Source organism: Stigmatopora nigra, unplaced genomic scaffold (genome assembly GCF_051989575.1).
Source record: "Stigmatopora nigra isolate UIUO_SnigA unplaced genomic scaffold, RoL_Snig_1.1 HiC_scaffold_38, whole genome shotgun sequence".
Taxonomy (NCBI): Eukaryota; Metazoa; Chordata; class Actinopteri; order Syngnathiformes; family Syngnathidae; genus Stigmatopora; species Stigmatopora nigra.
The window spans coordinates 267,462-283,112 of record NW_027551617.1 but is presented as its reverse complement, the minus strand read 5'-3'; positions in this window follow the sequence as shown (position 1 = coordinate 283,112).

Genomic DNA, 15,651 nt, shown 5'->3' with positions numbered 1-15,651 from the left:
CCCAACCATAACCTTAACCATAACCGTAAACCAAATCATAACCCCTAAACCCTAACAATAACCCTAACACAAACTATTACCCCAACCCCTAACAATTACCCTAACCCAAACCATTATCCCATCCATAACCATAACCCCAACAATAACCATAACCCACACCATAACCCCTAACCCCTAAAAATAACGCTAACCCAAACCATAACCCCAACCATAACCTTAACCATAACCGTAAACCAAACCATAACCCCTAAACCCTAACAATAACCCTAACACAAACTATTACCCCAACGCCTAACAATAACCCTAACCCAAACCATAACCCCAACGCCAAACAATAACCTTAACCCAAACCATAACCCCAACCCCTAACAATAAACCTAACCTAAACCATAACCCTAACCATAACCCCAACCATAACAATAAACCAAACCATCACCATAACCCAAACCATCACAATAACCCCTAACAATAACCCTAACCCTAACCCAAACCATAACCCCAACCCCTAACAATAACTCTAACCCAAACCATAACCATAACCCTAACAGTAACTATAACCCAAACCATAACCCCTAACAATAACCCTAACCCAAACCATAACCCCAACCACAAACAATAACCCTAACCCAACCCATAACCATAACCATAACCCAAAACATAACCCCTAGCAATGACCCTAACCCAAACCATAACCCCAACCCCTAAAAATAACCCTAACCCAAACCATAACCCCAACTCCTTACCCCAACCATAACCCCAACCCTTACCCAAACCATAACCCCTAACCCCTAACAATATCCCTAACCCAAACCATAACCCCTAACAATAACCCTAACCCAAACCATAACCCCAACCATAACCATAACCCAAACCATAACCATAACCATAACCATAACCATAACCATAACCCAAACCATAACCATAACCATAACCCAAACCATAACCATAACCCAAACCATAACACCAAACCCCCAACAATAACCCTAACCCAAACAATAATTCCATCCATAACCATAACCCCAACAATAACCATAACCCAAACCATAACCCCTAACACCTAAAAATAACGCTAACCCAAACCATAACCCCAACCATAACCTTAACCATAACCGTAAACCAAACCATAACCCCTAAACCCTAACAATAACCCTAACACAAACTATTACCCCAACGCCTAACAATAACCCTAACCCAAACCATAACCCCAACGCCAAACAATAACCTTAACCCAAACCATAACCCCAACCCCTAACAATAAACCTAACCTAAACCATAACCCTAACCCCAACCATAACCATAAACCAAACCATCACCATAACCCAAACCATCACCATAACCCCTAACAATAACCCTAACCCAAACCATAACCCCAACCCCTAACAATAACTCTAACCCAAACCATAACCATAACCCTAACAGTAACCATAACCCCTAGCAATAACCCTAACCCAAACCATAACCCCAACCCCTAACAATAACCATAACCCAAACCATAACCCAAACCATAACCCAAACCATAACCCAAACCATAACCCAAACCATAACCCAAACCATAACCCAAACCATAACCCAAACCATAACCCAAACCATAACCCAAACCATAACCCAAACCATAACCCAAACCATAACCCAATCCATAACCCAAACCATAACCCAAACCATAACCCAAACCATAACCCAAACCATAACCCAAACCATAACCCAAACCATAACCCAAACCATAACCCAAACCATAACCCAAACCATAACCCAAACCATAACCCAAACCATAACCCAAACCATAACCCAAACCATAACCCAAACCATAACCCAAACCATAACCCAAACCATAACCCAAACCATAACCCCAACCCCTAACAATAACCCTAACCCAAACCATAACCATAACCCAAACCATAACCCCTAACAATAACCCTAACCCAAACCATAACCCCAACCACAAACAATAACCCTAACCCAACCCATAACCATAACCATAACCCAAAACATAACCCCTAGCAATAACCCTAACCAAAACCATAACCCCAACCCCTAACAATAACGCTAACCCAAACCATAACCCAAACCATAACCCAAACCATAACCCAAACCAAATCCCAAACCATAACCCAAACCATAACCCAAACCATAACCCAAACCATAACCTTCCATAACCCAAAACCCAAACCATAACCATAACCCAAACCATAACCCCTAACAATAACCCTAACCCAAACCATAACCCCAACCACAAACAATAACCCTAACCCAACCCATAACCATAACCATAACCCAAAACATAACCCCTAGCAATAACCCTAACCAAAACCATAACCCCAACCCCTAACAATAACGCTAACCCAAACCATAACCCAAACCATAACCCAAACCATAACCCAAACCAAATCCCAAACCATAACCCAAACCATAACCCAAACCATAACCCAAACCATAACCCAAACCATAACCCAAACCATAACCCAAACCATAACCCAAACCATAACCCAAACCATAACCTAAACCATAACCCCTTATCCCTTACAATATTCCTAACCCAAACCACAACCCCAACCCCTAACAATAACCCTAACCTAAACCATAACCCCAACCATAACCAGATTCCCGACCATAAACATAACCCCAACCAAAACCATATTCCCAACCATAGCCATAACCCCAACCATAACCCCAAACCTAACCATAACCCTAACCATAACCCCAACCATAACTCCAACCATAACCCCAACCATAACCCCAACCATAACCCCAACCATAACCCCGACCATAACCCCGACCATAACCCAAACCATAACCCCAACCCCTAACAATAACCCTAACCCAAACCATAACCCCAACCATAAACAAAACCCAAACCATAACCCCTAATCCCTTAAAATAACCCTAACCCAAACCATACCCCCAACCCCTAACAATAACCCTAACCTAAACCATAACCCCAACCATAACCCAAACCATAACCCCTAACTTCTAACCCTAACCAAAACCCCTAACAAAAACCCTAACCCAAACCATAATCCCATCCATAGCCATAACCCCAACCATAACCATTACCCAAACCATAACCCCAAACCCCTAACAATAACCCTAACCCAAACCATAACCCTAACCCAAACCATAACCCCAACCATAACCAGATTCCCAACCATAACCATAACCCCAACCAAAACCATATTCCCAACCATAGCCATAACCCCAACCATAACCCCAACCATAACCCCAACCATAACCCCAACCATAACCCCAACCATAACCCCAACCACAACCATAACCCTAACCATAACCCCAACCATAACCAGATTCCCAACCATAACCATAACCCCAACCAAAACCATATTCCCAACCATAGCCATAACCGCAACCATAACCCCAACCATAAGCCCAACCATAACCCCAACCATAACCCAAACCATAACCATAACCCCAACCATAACCCCAACAATAACCATAACCCAAACCATAACCCCTAACCCCTAAAAATAACACTAACCCAAACCATAACCCCAACCATAACCTTAACAATAACCAAAAACCAAACCATAACCCCAACCATAACCTTAACAATAACCATAAACCAAACCATAACCCCTAAACCCTAACAATAACCCTAACACAAACTATTACCCCAACACCTAACAATAACCCTAACCCAAACCATAACCCCAACGCAAAACAATAACCTTAACCCAAACCATAACCCCAACCCCTAACAATAAACCTAACCTAAACCATAACCCTAACCATAACCCCAACCTTAACCCAAACCATAACCCCAACCCCGAACAATAAACCTAACCTAAACCATAACCCGAACCCAAACCATAACCCTAACCCGAACCATAACCCTAACCCAAACCATAACCCTAACCCAAACCATAACCCCAACCATAACCAGATTCCCAACCATAACCATAACCCCAACCAAAACCATATTCCCAACCATAGCCATAAACCCCAACCATAACCCCAACCATAACCATAACCCTAACCATAACCCCAACCATAACCAGATTCCCAACCATAACCATAACCCCAACCAAAACCATATTCCCAACCATAGCCATAACCGCAACCATAACCCCAACCATAACCCCAACCATAACCCCAACCATAACCCCAACCATAACCGCAACCATAACCCCAACCATAACCCCAACCATAACCCCAACCATAACCCCAACCATAACCCCAACCATAACCATAACCCTAACCATAACCCAAACCATAACACCCAACCCCCAACAATAACCCTAACCCAAACCATAATCCCATCCATAACCATAACCCCAACAATAACTATAACCCAAACCACAACCCCTAAATCCTAAAAATAACGCTAACCCAAACCATAACCCCAACCATAACCCCAACCATAACCTTAATCATAACCGTAAACCAAACCATAACGCCTAAACCCTAACAATAACCCTAACACAAACTATTACCCCAACCCCTAACAATAACCCTAACCAAAACCATAATCCCATCCATAACAGTAACCCCAACAATAACCATAACCCAAACCATAACCCCTAACCCCTAAAAATAACGCTAACCCAAACCATAACCCCAACCATAACCTTAACCATAACCGTAAACAAAACCATAACCCCTAAACCCTAACAATAACCCTAACCCAAACCATAAACCCCAACCCCTAACAATAACCCTAACCTAAACCATAACCCCAACCATTACCATAACCCAAAAACATAACCCCTAACCCCTAACAATAACCCTAACCCAAACCATAACCCCAACCCCTAACAAGAACCCTAACCCAAAACCTAACCATAAACCTAACCCAAAACCTAACCCAAAACCTAACCCAAAACCTAACCCAAACCATAACCATAACCCCAACCATAACCATAACCCAAACCATAACCCCTAACAATAACCCTAACCCAAACCATAAACCCAACCCCTAACAATAACCCTAACCTAAACCATAACCCCAACCATAACCATAACCCAAACCATAACCCAAACCATAACCCGAACCCAAACCATAACCCAAACCATAACCCAAACCATAACCCTAACTCAAACCATAACCCTAACCCAAACCATAACCCCAACCATAACCATATTCCCAACCATAACCATAACCCCAACCAAAACCATAACCCCAACCATAGCCATAACCCCAACCATAACCCCAACCATAACCCCAACAATAACCCCAACAATAACCCCAACCATAACCATAACCCTAACCATAACCCCAACCATAACCCCAACCATAACCCCAACCATAACCCCAACCATAACCCCAACCATAACCCCAACCATAACCCCAACCATAACCTAAACCATAACCCTAACCATAACCCCAACCTTAACCCAAACCATAACCCCAACCCCCAACAATAAACCTAACATAAACTATAACCCTAACCATAACCCCAACCATAACCATAAACCAAACCATCACCATAACCCAAACCATCACCATCACCCAAACCATCACCATAACCCCTAACAATAACCCTAACCCTAACCCAAACCATAACCCCAACCCCTAACAATAACTCTAACCCAAACCATAACCATAACCCTAACAGTAACCATAACCCAAACCATAACCCCTAACAATAACCCTAACCCAAACCATAACCCCAACCAAAAACAATAACCCTGACCCAACCCATAACCATAACCCAAAACATAACCCCTAGCAATAACCCTAACCCAAACCATAAACCCAACCCCTAACAATAACCCTTACCCAAACCATAACCCCAACCCCTAACAATAAACCTAACCTAAACTATAACCCTAACCATAACCCCAACCATAACCATAAACCAAACCATCACCATAACCCAAACCATCACCATAACCCCCAACAATAACCCTAACCCTAACCCAAACCATAACCCCAACCCCTAACAATAACTCTAACCCAAACCATTACCATAACCCTAACAGTAACCATAACCCAAACCATAACCCCTAACAATAACCCTAACCCAAACCATAGCCCCAACCAAAAACAATAACCCTAACCCAACCCATAACCATAACCATAACCCAAAACATAACCCCTAGCAATAACGCTAACCCAAACCATAAACCCAACCCCTAACAATAACCCTTACCCAAACCATAACCCGAACCCCTAACAATAACCCTAACCCGAACCATAACCCCAACCATAACCAAAACCCAAACCATAACCCCTTATCCCTTACAATATTCCTAACCCAAACCATAACCCCAACCCCTAACAATAACCCTAACCTAAACCATAACCCCAACCATAACCAGATTCCCAACCATAAACATAACCCAAACCATAACCATAACCCCAACCATAACCATAACCCAAACCATAACCCCTAACAATAACCCTAACCCAAACCATAACCCCAACCCCTAACAATAACCCTAACCATAACCCCAACCATAACTCCAACCATAACCCCAACCATAACCCCAACCATAACCCCAACCATAACCCCAACCATAACCCAAACCATAACCCCAACCCCTAACAATAACCCTAACCCAAACCATAACCCCAACCATAAACAAAACCCAAACCATAACCCCTAATCCCTTAAAATAACCCTAACCCAAACCATAACCCCAACCCCTAACAATAACCCTAACCTAAACCATAACCCCAACCATAACCCAAACCATAACCCCTAACTTCTAACAATAACCCTAACCAAAACCCCTAACAAAAACCCTAACCCAAACCATAATCCCATCCATAGCCATAACCCCAACCATAACCATTACCCAAACCATAACCCCAAACCCCTAACAATAACCCTAACCCAAACCATAACCCGAACCCAAACCATAACCCAAACCATAACCCAAACCATAACCCAAACCATAACCCAAACCATAACCCAAACCATAACCCAAACCATAACCCAAACCATAACCCAAACCATAACCCAAACCATAACCCAAACCATAACCCAAACCATAACCCAAACCATAACCCAAACCATAACCCAAACCATAACCCAAACCATAACCCAAACCATAACCCAAACCATAACCCAAACCATAACCCAAACCATAACCCTAACCCAAACCATAACCCTAACCCAAACCATAACCCTAACCCAAACCATAACCCCAACCATAACCAGATTCCCAACCATAACCATAACCCCAACCAAAACTATATTCCCAACCATAGCCATAAACCCCAACCATAACCCCAACCATAACCCCAACCATAACCATAACCCTAACCCTAACCATAACCCCAACCATAACCATAACCCTAACCATAACCCCAACCATAACCATAACCCTAACCATAACCCCAACCATAACCAGATTCCCAACCATAACTATAACCCCAACCAAAACCATATTCCCAACCATAGCCATAACCGCAACCATAACCCCAACCATAACCCCAACCATAACCCCAACCATAACCCCAACCATAACCCCAACCATAACCCCAACCATAACCATAACCCTAACCATAACCCAAACCATAACACCCAACCCCCAACAATAACCCTAACCCAAACCATAATCCCATCCATAACCATAACCCCAACAATAACTATAACCCAAACCACAACCCCTAAATCCTAAAAATAACGCTAACCCAAACCATAACCCCAACCATAACCCCAACCATAACCTTAATCATAACCGTAAACCAAACCATAACGCCTAAACCCTAACAATAACCCTAACACAAACTATTACCCCAACCCCTAACAATAACCCTAACCCAAACCATAATCCCATCCATAACAGTAACCCCAACAATAACCATAACCCAAACCATAACCCCTAACCCCTAAAAATAACGCTAACCCAAACCATAACCCCAACCATAACCTTAACCATAACCGTAAACAAAACCATAACCCCTAAACCCAAACAATAACCCTAACACAATCTATTACCCCAACCCCTAACAATAACCCTAACCCAAACCATTATCCCATCCATAACCATAACCCCAACAATAACCATAACCCAAACCATAACCCCTAACCCCTAAAAATAACGCTAACTCAAACCATAACCCCAACCATAACCTTAACCATAACCGTAAACCAAACCATAACCCCTAAACCCTAACAATAACCCTAACACAAACCATTACCCCAACGCCTAACAATAACCCTAACCCAAACCATAACCCTAACCCAAACCATAACCCCAACGCCTAACAATAACCCTAACCCAAACCATAACCCCAACCCCTAACAATAAACATAACCTAAACCATAACCCTAACCATAACCCTAACCATAACCCCAACCATAACCATAAACCAAACCATCACCATAACCCAAACCATCACCATAACCCCTAACAATAACCCTAACCCAAACCATTATCCCATCCATAACCATAACCCCAACAATAACCATAACCCAAACCATAACCCCTAACCCCTAACAATATCCCTAACCCAAACCATAACAACCCAAACCATAACCCCTAATAATAACCCTAACCCAAACCATAAACCCCAACCCCTAACAATAACCCTAACCTAAACCATAACCCCAACCATTACCATAACCCAAACCATAACCCCTAACCCCTAACAATAACCCTAACCCAAACCATAACCCCAACCCCTAACAAGAACCCTAACCCAAAACCTAACCCAAAACCTAACCCAAAACCTAACCCAAACCATAACCATAACCCCAACCATAACCATAACCCAAACCATAACCCCTAACAATAACCCTAACCCAAACAATAACCCTAACCCCTAACAATAACCCTAACCTAAACCATAACCCCAACCATAACCATAACCCAAACCATAACCCTAACCCAAACCATAACCCGAACCCAAACCATAACCCAAACCATAACCCAAACCATAACCCAAACCATAACCCTAACCCAAACCATAACCCTAACCCAAACCATAACCCTAACCCAAACCATAATCCCAACCATAACCATATTCCCAATCATAACCATAACCCCAACCAAAACCATAACCCCAACCATAGCCATAACCCCAACCATAACCCCAACCATAACCCCAACCATAACCCCAACAATAACCCTACCCCTAACCCCAACCATAACCCCAACCATAACCCCAACCCTTACCCAAACCATAACCCCTAACCCCTAACAATATCCCTAACCCAAACCATAACCCCTAACAATAACCCTAACCCAAACCATAACCCCAACCATAACCCAAACCATAACCATAACCCAAACCATAACCATAACCCAAACCATAACACCCAACCCCCAACAATAACCCTAACCCAAACCATAACCCCTTATCCCTTACAATATTCCTAACCCAAACCATAACCCCAACCCCTAACAATAACCCTAACCTAAACCATAACCCCAACCATAACCAGATTCCCAACCATAAACATAACCCAAACCATAAACATAACCCAAACCATAACCATAACCCCAACCATAACCATAACCCAAACCATAACCCCTAACAATAACCCTAACCCAAACCATAACCCCAACCCCTAACAATAACCCTAACCTAAACCATAACCCCAACCATAACCATAACCCAAAACATAACCCCTAACTCCCAACATTAACCCTAAACCAAACCATAACTCCAACCCCTAACAATAACCCTAACCCAAACCATAACCCCAACCATAACCATAACCTAAACCATAACCCCAAACCCCTAACAATAACCCTAACCCAAACCATAACCCGAACCCAAAACATAACCCAAACCATAACCCTAACCCAAACCATAACCCTAACCCAAACCTTAACCCCAACCATAACCAGATTCCCAACCATAACCATAACCCCAACCAAAACCATATTCCCAACCATAGCCATAACCCCAACCATAACCCCAACCATAACCCCAACCATAACCCCAACCATAACCCCAACCATAACCCCAACCATAACCATAACCATAACCCCAACCATAACCCCAACCATAACCCCAACCATAACCCCAACCCTAACCCAAACCATAACCCCTAACCCCTAACAATATCCCTAACCCAAACCATAACCCCTTACAATAACCCTAACCCAAACCATAACCCCAACCATAACCATAACCCAAACCATAACCATAACCCAAACCATAACCATAACCCAAACCATAACACCCAACCCCCAACAATAACCCTAACCCAAACCATAATCCCATCCATAACCATAACCCCAACAATAACCATAAGCCAAACCATAACCCCTGAATCCTAAAAATAACGCTAACCCAAACAATAACCCCAACCATAACCTTAACCATAACCGTAAACCAAACCATAACGCCTAAACCCTAACAATAACCCTAACACAAACTATTACCCCAACCCCTAACAATAACCCTAACCCAAACCATAATCCCATCCATAACAGTAACCCCAACAATAACCATAACCCAAACCATAACCCCTAACCCCTAAAAATAACGCTAACCCAAACCATAACCCCAACCATAACCTTAACCATAACCGTAAACCAAACCATAACCCCTAAACCCTAACAATAACCCTAACACAAACTATTACCCCAACCCCTAACAATAACTCTAACCCAAACCATAACCATAACCCTAACAATAACCCTAACCCAAACCATAACCCCAACCACAAACAATAACCCTAACCCAACTGTTACGACTCCCCCTGGGGTATGATATACCAGGGAGTCGCAACTATCACAGCAGACAGGTTCGGTCAAAGATGAGTTCGGACACACATTGCAAGTAGCCTTCAGTTATTTTTATTTACAATAAAGTCAATAAAACAGACTACGGGATAACATAGGGGAAGCACGAGATATTAAAGTGGCACCCTCAAATAAACACGGTAAAAAAACCCTCCCAGACAGGTGTTCAAATGAACACCCACATAATACAGGAAATAAGACCGAAGGATGCCACTGTTAAACTGATGTAATATAATCTAGACAGGGGAATAACTGTGTCTAAATGCACAAACTATATGTATACCCATGGGTGTCTAAACTTATCTCAAGAAGTCCCCCTATGCAACCCAAAATCATTAACAACACATACAAAATATAACAGGGAGTAACATACTCACAAGCCTGCAACTCAGCAAGGCATCAAGGACAAGGGCAAAGGCCAGGGCAAGGGCAAAGGGTGAACTGACAACTGAAAAGGCTTTAAATAAGGGCAGGAGGGATGATTGGGGAATTAATTACAGCCGTGTTGGCCTGGGCAGGGCTCTGTCACAGGGGTGGAGCCACAGTGGCAGATACCGGTAAAGAAAGGAAAGCACACACCTCCTACATAGTGTGTGTCCAGGTTGCCAGCCGTAACACCAACCCATAACCATAACCCAAAACATAACCCCTAGCAATAACCCTAACCCAAACCATAACCCCAACCCCTAACAATAACCCTAACCCGAACCATAACCAAAACCCAAACCATAACCCCTTATCCCTTACAATATTCCTAACCCAAACCATAACCCCAACCCCTAACAATAACCCTAACGTAAACCATAACCCCAACCATAACCAGATTCCCAACCATAAACATAACCCCAACCAAAACCATATTCCCAACCTTAGCCATAACCCCAACCATAACCCCAACCCTAACCATAACCCTAACCATAACCCCAACCATAACTCCAACCATAACCCCAACCATAACCCCAACCATAACCCCAACCATAACCATAACCATAACCCCAACCCCTAACAATAACCCTAACCCAAACCATAACCCCTAACCCCTAACAATATCCCTAACCCAAACCATAACCCCTAATAAAAACCCTAACCCAAACCATAACCCCAACCCCTAACAATAACCCTAACCTAAACCATAACCCCAACCATTACCATAACCCAAACCATAACCCCTAACCCCTAACAATAACCCTAACCCAAACCATAACCCCAACCCCTAACAATAAACCTAACCCAAAACCTAACCCAAAACCTCACCCAAAACCTCACCCAAAACCTCACCCAAAACCTCACCCAAAACCTCACCCAAAACCTCACCCAAAACCTAACCCAAAACCTAACCCAAAACCTAACCCAAAACCTAACCCAAAACCTAACCCAAAACTTAACCCAAACCATAACCATAACCCCAACCATAACCATAACCCAAACCATAACCCCTAACAATAACCCTAACCCAAACCATAACCCCAACCCCTAACAATAACCCTAACCTAAACCATAACCCCAACCATAACCATAACCCAAACCATAACCATAACCCAAAACATAACCCCTAACTCCCAACATTAACCCTAAACCAAACCATAACTCCAACCCCTAACAATAACCCTAACCCAAACCATAACCCCAACCATAACCAAAACCCAAACCATAACCCCTAATCCCTTAAAATAACCCTAACCCAAACCATAACCCCAACCCCTAACAATAACCCTAACCTAAACCATAACCCCAACCATAACCCAAACCATAACCCCTAACTTCTAACAATAACCCTAACCCAAACCCCTAACAAGAACCCTAACCCAAACCATAACCCCTAATCCCTTAACATAACCCTAACCCAAACCATAACCCCAACCCCTAACAATAACCCTAACCTAAACCATAACCCCAACCATAACCATAACCCAAAACATAACCCCTAACTCCCAACATTAACCCTAAACCAAACCATAACTCCAACCCCTTACAATAACCCTAACCCAAACCATAACCCCAACCCCTAACAATAACCCTAACCTAAACCATAACCCCAACCATAACCATAACCCAAACCATAACCATAACCCAAAACATAACCCCTAACTCCCAACATTAACCCTAAACCAAACCATAACTCAAACCCCTAACAATAACCCTAACCCAAACCATAACCCCAACCATAACCAAAACCCAAACCATAACCCCTAACTTCTAACAATAACCCTAACCCAAACCCCTAACAAGAACCCTAACCCAAACCATAACCCCTAATCCCTTAAAATAACCCTAACCCAAACCATAACCCCAACCCCTAACAATAACCCTAACCTAAACCATAACCCCAACCATAACCCAAACCATAACCCCTAACTTCTAACAATAACCCTAACCCAAACCCCTAACAAGAACCCTAACCCAAACCATAACCCAAACCATAACCCAAACCATAACCCCCAACCCCTAACAATGACCCTAACCCAAACCATAACCCCCAACCCCTAACAATAACCCTAACCCAAACCATAACCCGAACCCAAACCATAACCCAAACCATAACCCCCAACCCCTAACAATAACCCTAACCCAAACCATAACCAAAACCATAACCCAAACCATAACCCCAACCCCTAACAATAACCCTAACCTAAACCATAACCCCAACCATAACCCAAACCATAACCCCTAACTTCTAACAATAACCCTAACCCAAACCCCTAACAAGAACCCTAACCCAAACCATAACCCAAACCATAACCCCCAACCCCTAACAATAACCCTAACCCAAACCATAACCCCCAACCCCTAACAATAACCCTAACCCAAACCATAACCCGAACCCAAACCATAACCCAAACCATAACCCAAACCATAACCCCCAACCCCTAACAATAACCCTAACCCAAACCATAACCAAAACCATAACCCAAACCATAACCCTAACCCAAACCATAACCCCAACCATAACCAGATTCCCAACCATAACCATAACCCCAACCAAAGCCATATTCCCAACCATAGCCATAACCCCAACCATAACCCCAACCATAACCCCAACAATAACCCCAACCATAACCATAACCCTAACCATAACCCCAACCATAGCCCCAACCATAACCCCAACCATAACCCCAACCATAACCCCAACCATAACCCCAACCCTTACCCAAACCATAACCCCTAACCCCTAACAATATCCCTAACCCAAACCATAACCCCTAACAATAACCCTAACCCAAACCATAACCCCAACCATAACCATAACCCAAACCATAACCATAACCCAAACCATAACACCAAACCCCCAACAATAAACCTAACCCAAGCCATAATCCCATCCATAACCATAACCCCAACAATAACCATAACCCAAACCATAACCCCTAACACCTAAAAATAACGCTAACCCAAACCATAACCTTAACCATAACCGTAAACCAAACCATAACCCCTAAACCCTATCAATAACCCTAACACAAACTATTACCCCAACGCCTAACAATAACCCTAACCCAAACCATAACCCCAACGCCAAACAATAACCTTAACCCAAACCATAACCCCAACGCCAAACAATAACCTTAACCCAAACCATAACCCCAACCCCTAACAATAAACCTAACCTAAACCATAACCCTAACCATAACCCCAACCTTAACCCAAACCATAACCCCAACCCCTAACAATAAACCTAACCTAGACCATAACCCTAACCATAACCCCAACCATAACCATAAACCAAACCATCACCATAACCCAAACCATCACCATAACCCAAACCATCACCATAACCCCTAACAATAACCCTAACCCTAACCCAAACCATAACCCCAACCCCTAACAATAACTCTAACCCAAACCATAACCATAACCCAAACAGTAACCATAACCCAAACCATAACCCCTAACAATAACCCTAACCCAAACCATAACCCCAACCACAAACAATAACCCTAACCCAACCCATAACCATAACCCAAAACACAACCCCTAGCAATAACCCTAACCCAAACCATAACCCCAACCCCTAACAATAACCCTAACCCAAACCATAACCCAAACCATAACCCCAACCCCTAACAATAACCCTAACCCGAACCATAACCCCAACCATAACCAAAACCCAAACCATAACCCCTTATCCCTTACAATATTCCTAACCCAAACCATAACCCCAATCCCTAACAATAACCCTAACCTAAACCATAACCCCAACCATAACCAGATTCCCAACCATAAACATAACCCCAACCAAAACCATATTCCCAACCATAGCCATAACCCCAACCATAACCCCAACCCTAACCATAACCCCAACCATAACTCCAACCATAACCCCAACCATAACCCCAACCATAACCCCAACCATAACCCAAACCATAACCCCAACCCCTAACAATAACCCTAACCCAAACCATAACCCCTAACCCCTAACAATATCCCTAACCCAAACCATAACCCCTAATAATAACCCTAACCCAAACCATAACCCCAACCCCTAACAATAACCCTAACCTAAACCATAACCCCAACCATTACCATAACCCAAACCATAACCCCAAACCCCTAACAATAACCCTAACCCAAACCATAAATCCAACCCCTAACAATAACCCTAACCCAAAACCTAACCCAAAACCTCACCCAAAACCTCACCCAAAACCTAACCCAAAACTTAACCCAAACCATAACCATAACCCCAACCATAACCATAACCCAAACCATAACACCTAACAATAACCCTAACCCAAACCATAACCCCAACCCCTAACAATAACCCTAACCTAAACCATAACCCCAACCATAACCATAACCCAAAACATAACCCCTAACTCCCAACATTAACCCTAAACCAAACCATAACTCCAACCCCTTACAATAACCCTAACCCAAACCATAACCCCAACCCCTAACAATAACCCTAACCTAAACCATAACCCCAACCATAACCATAACCCAAACCATAACCATAACCCAAAACATAACCCCTAACTCCCAACATTAACCCTA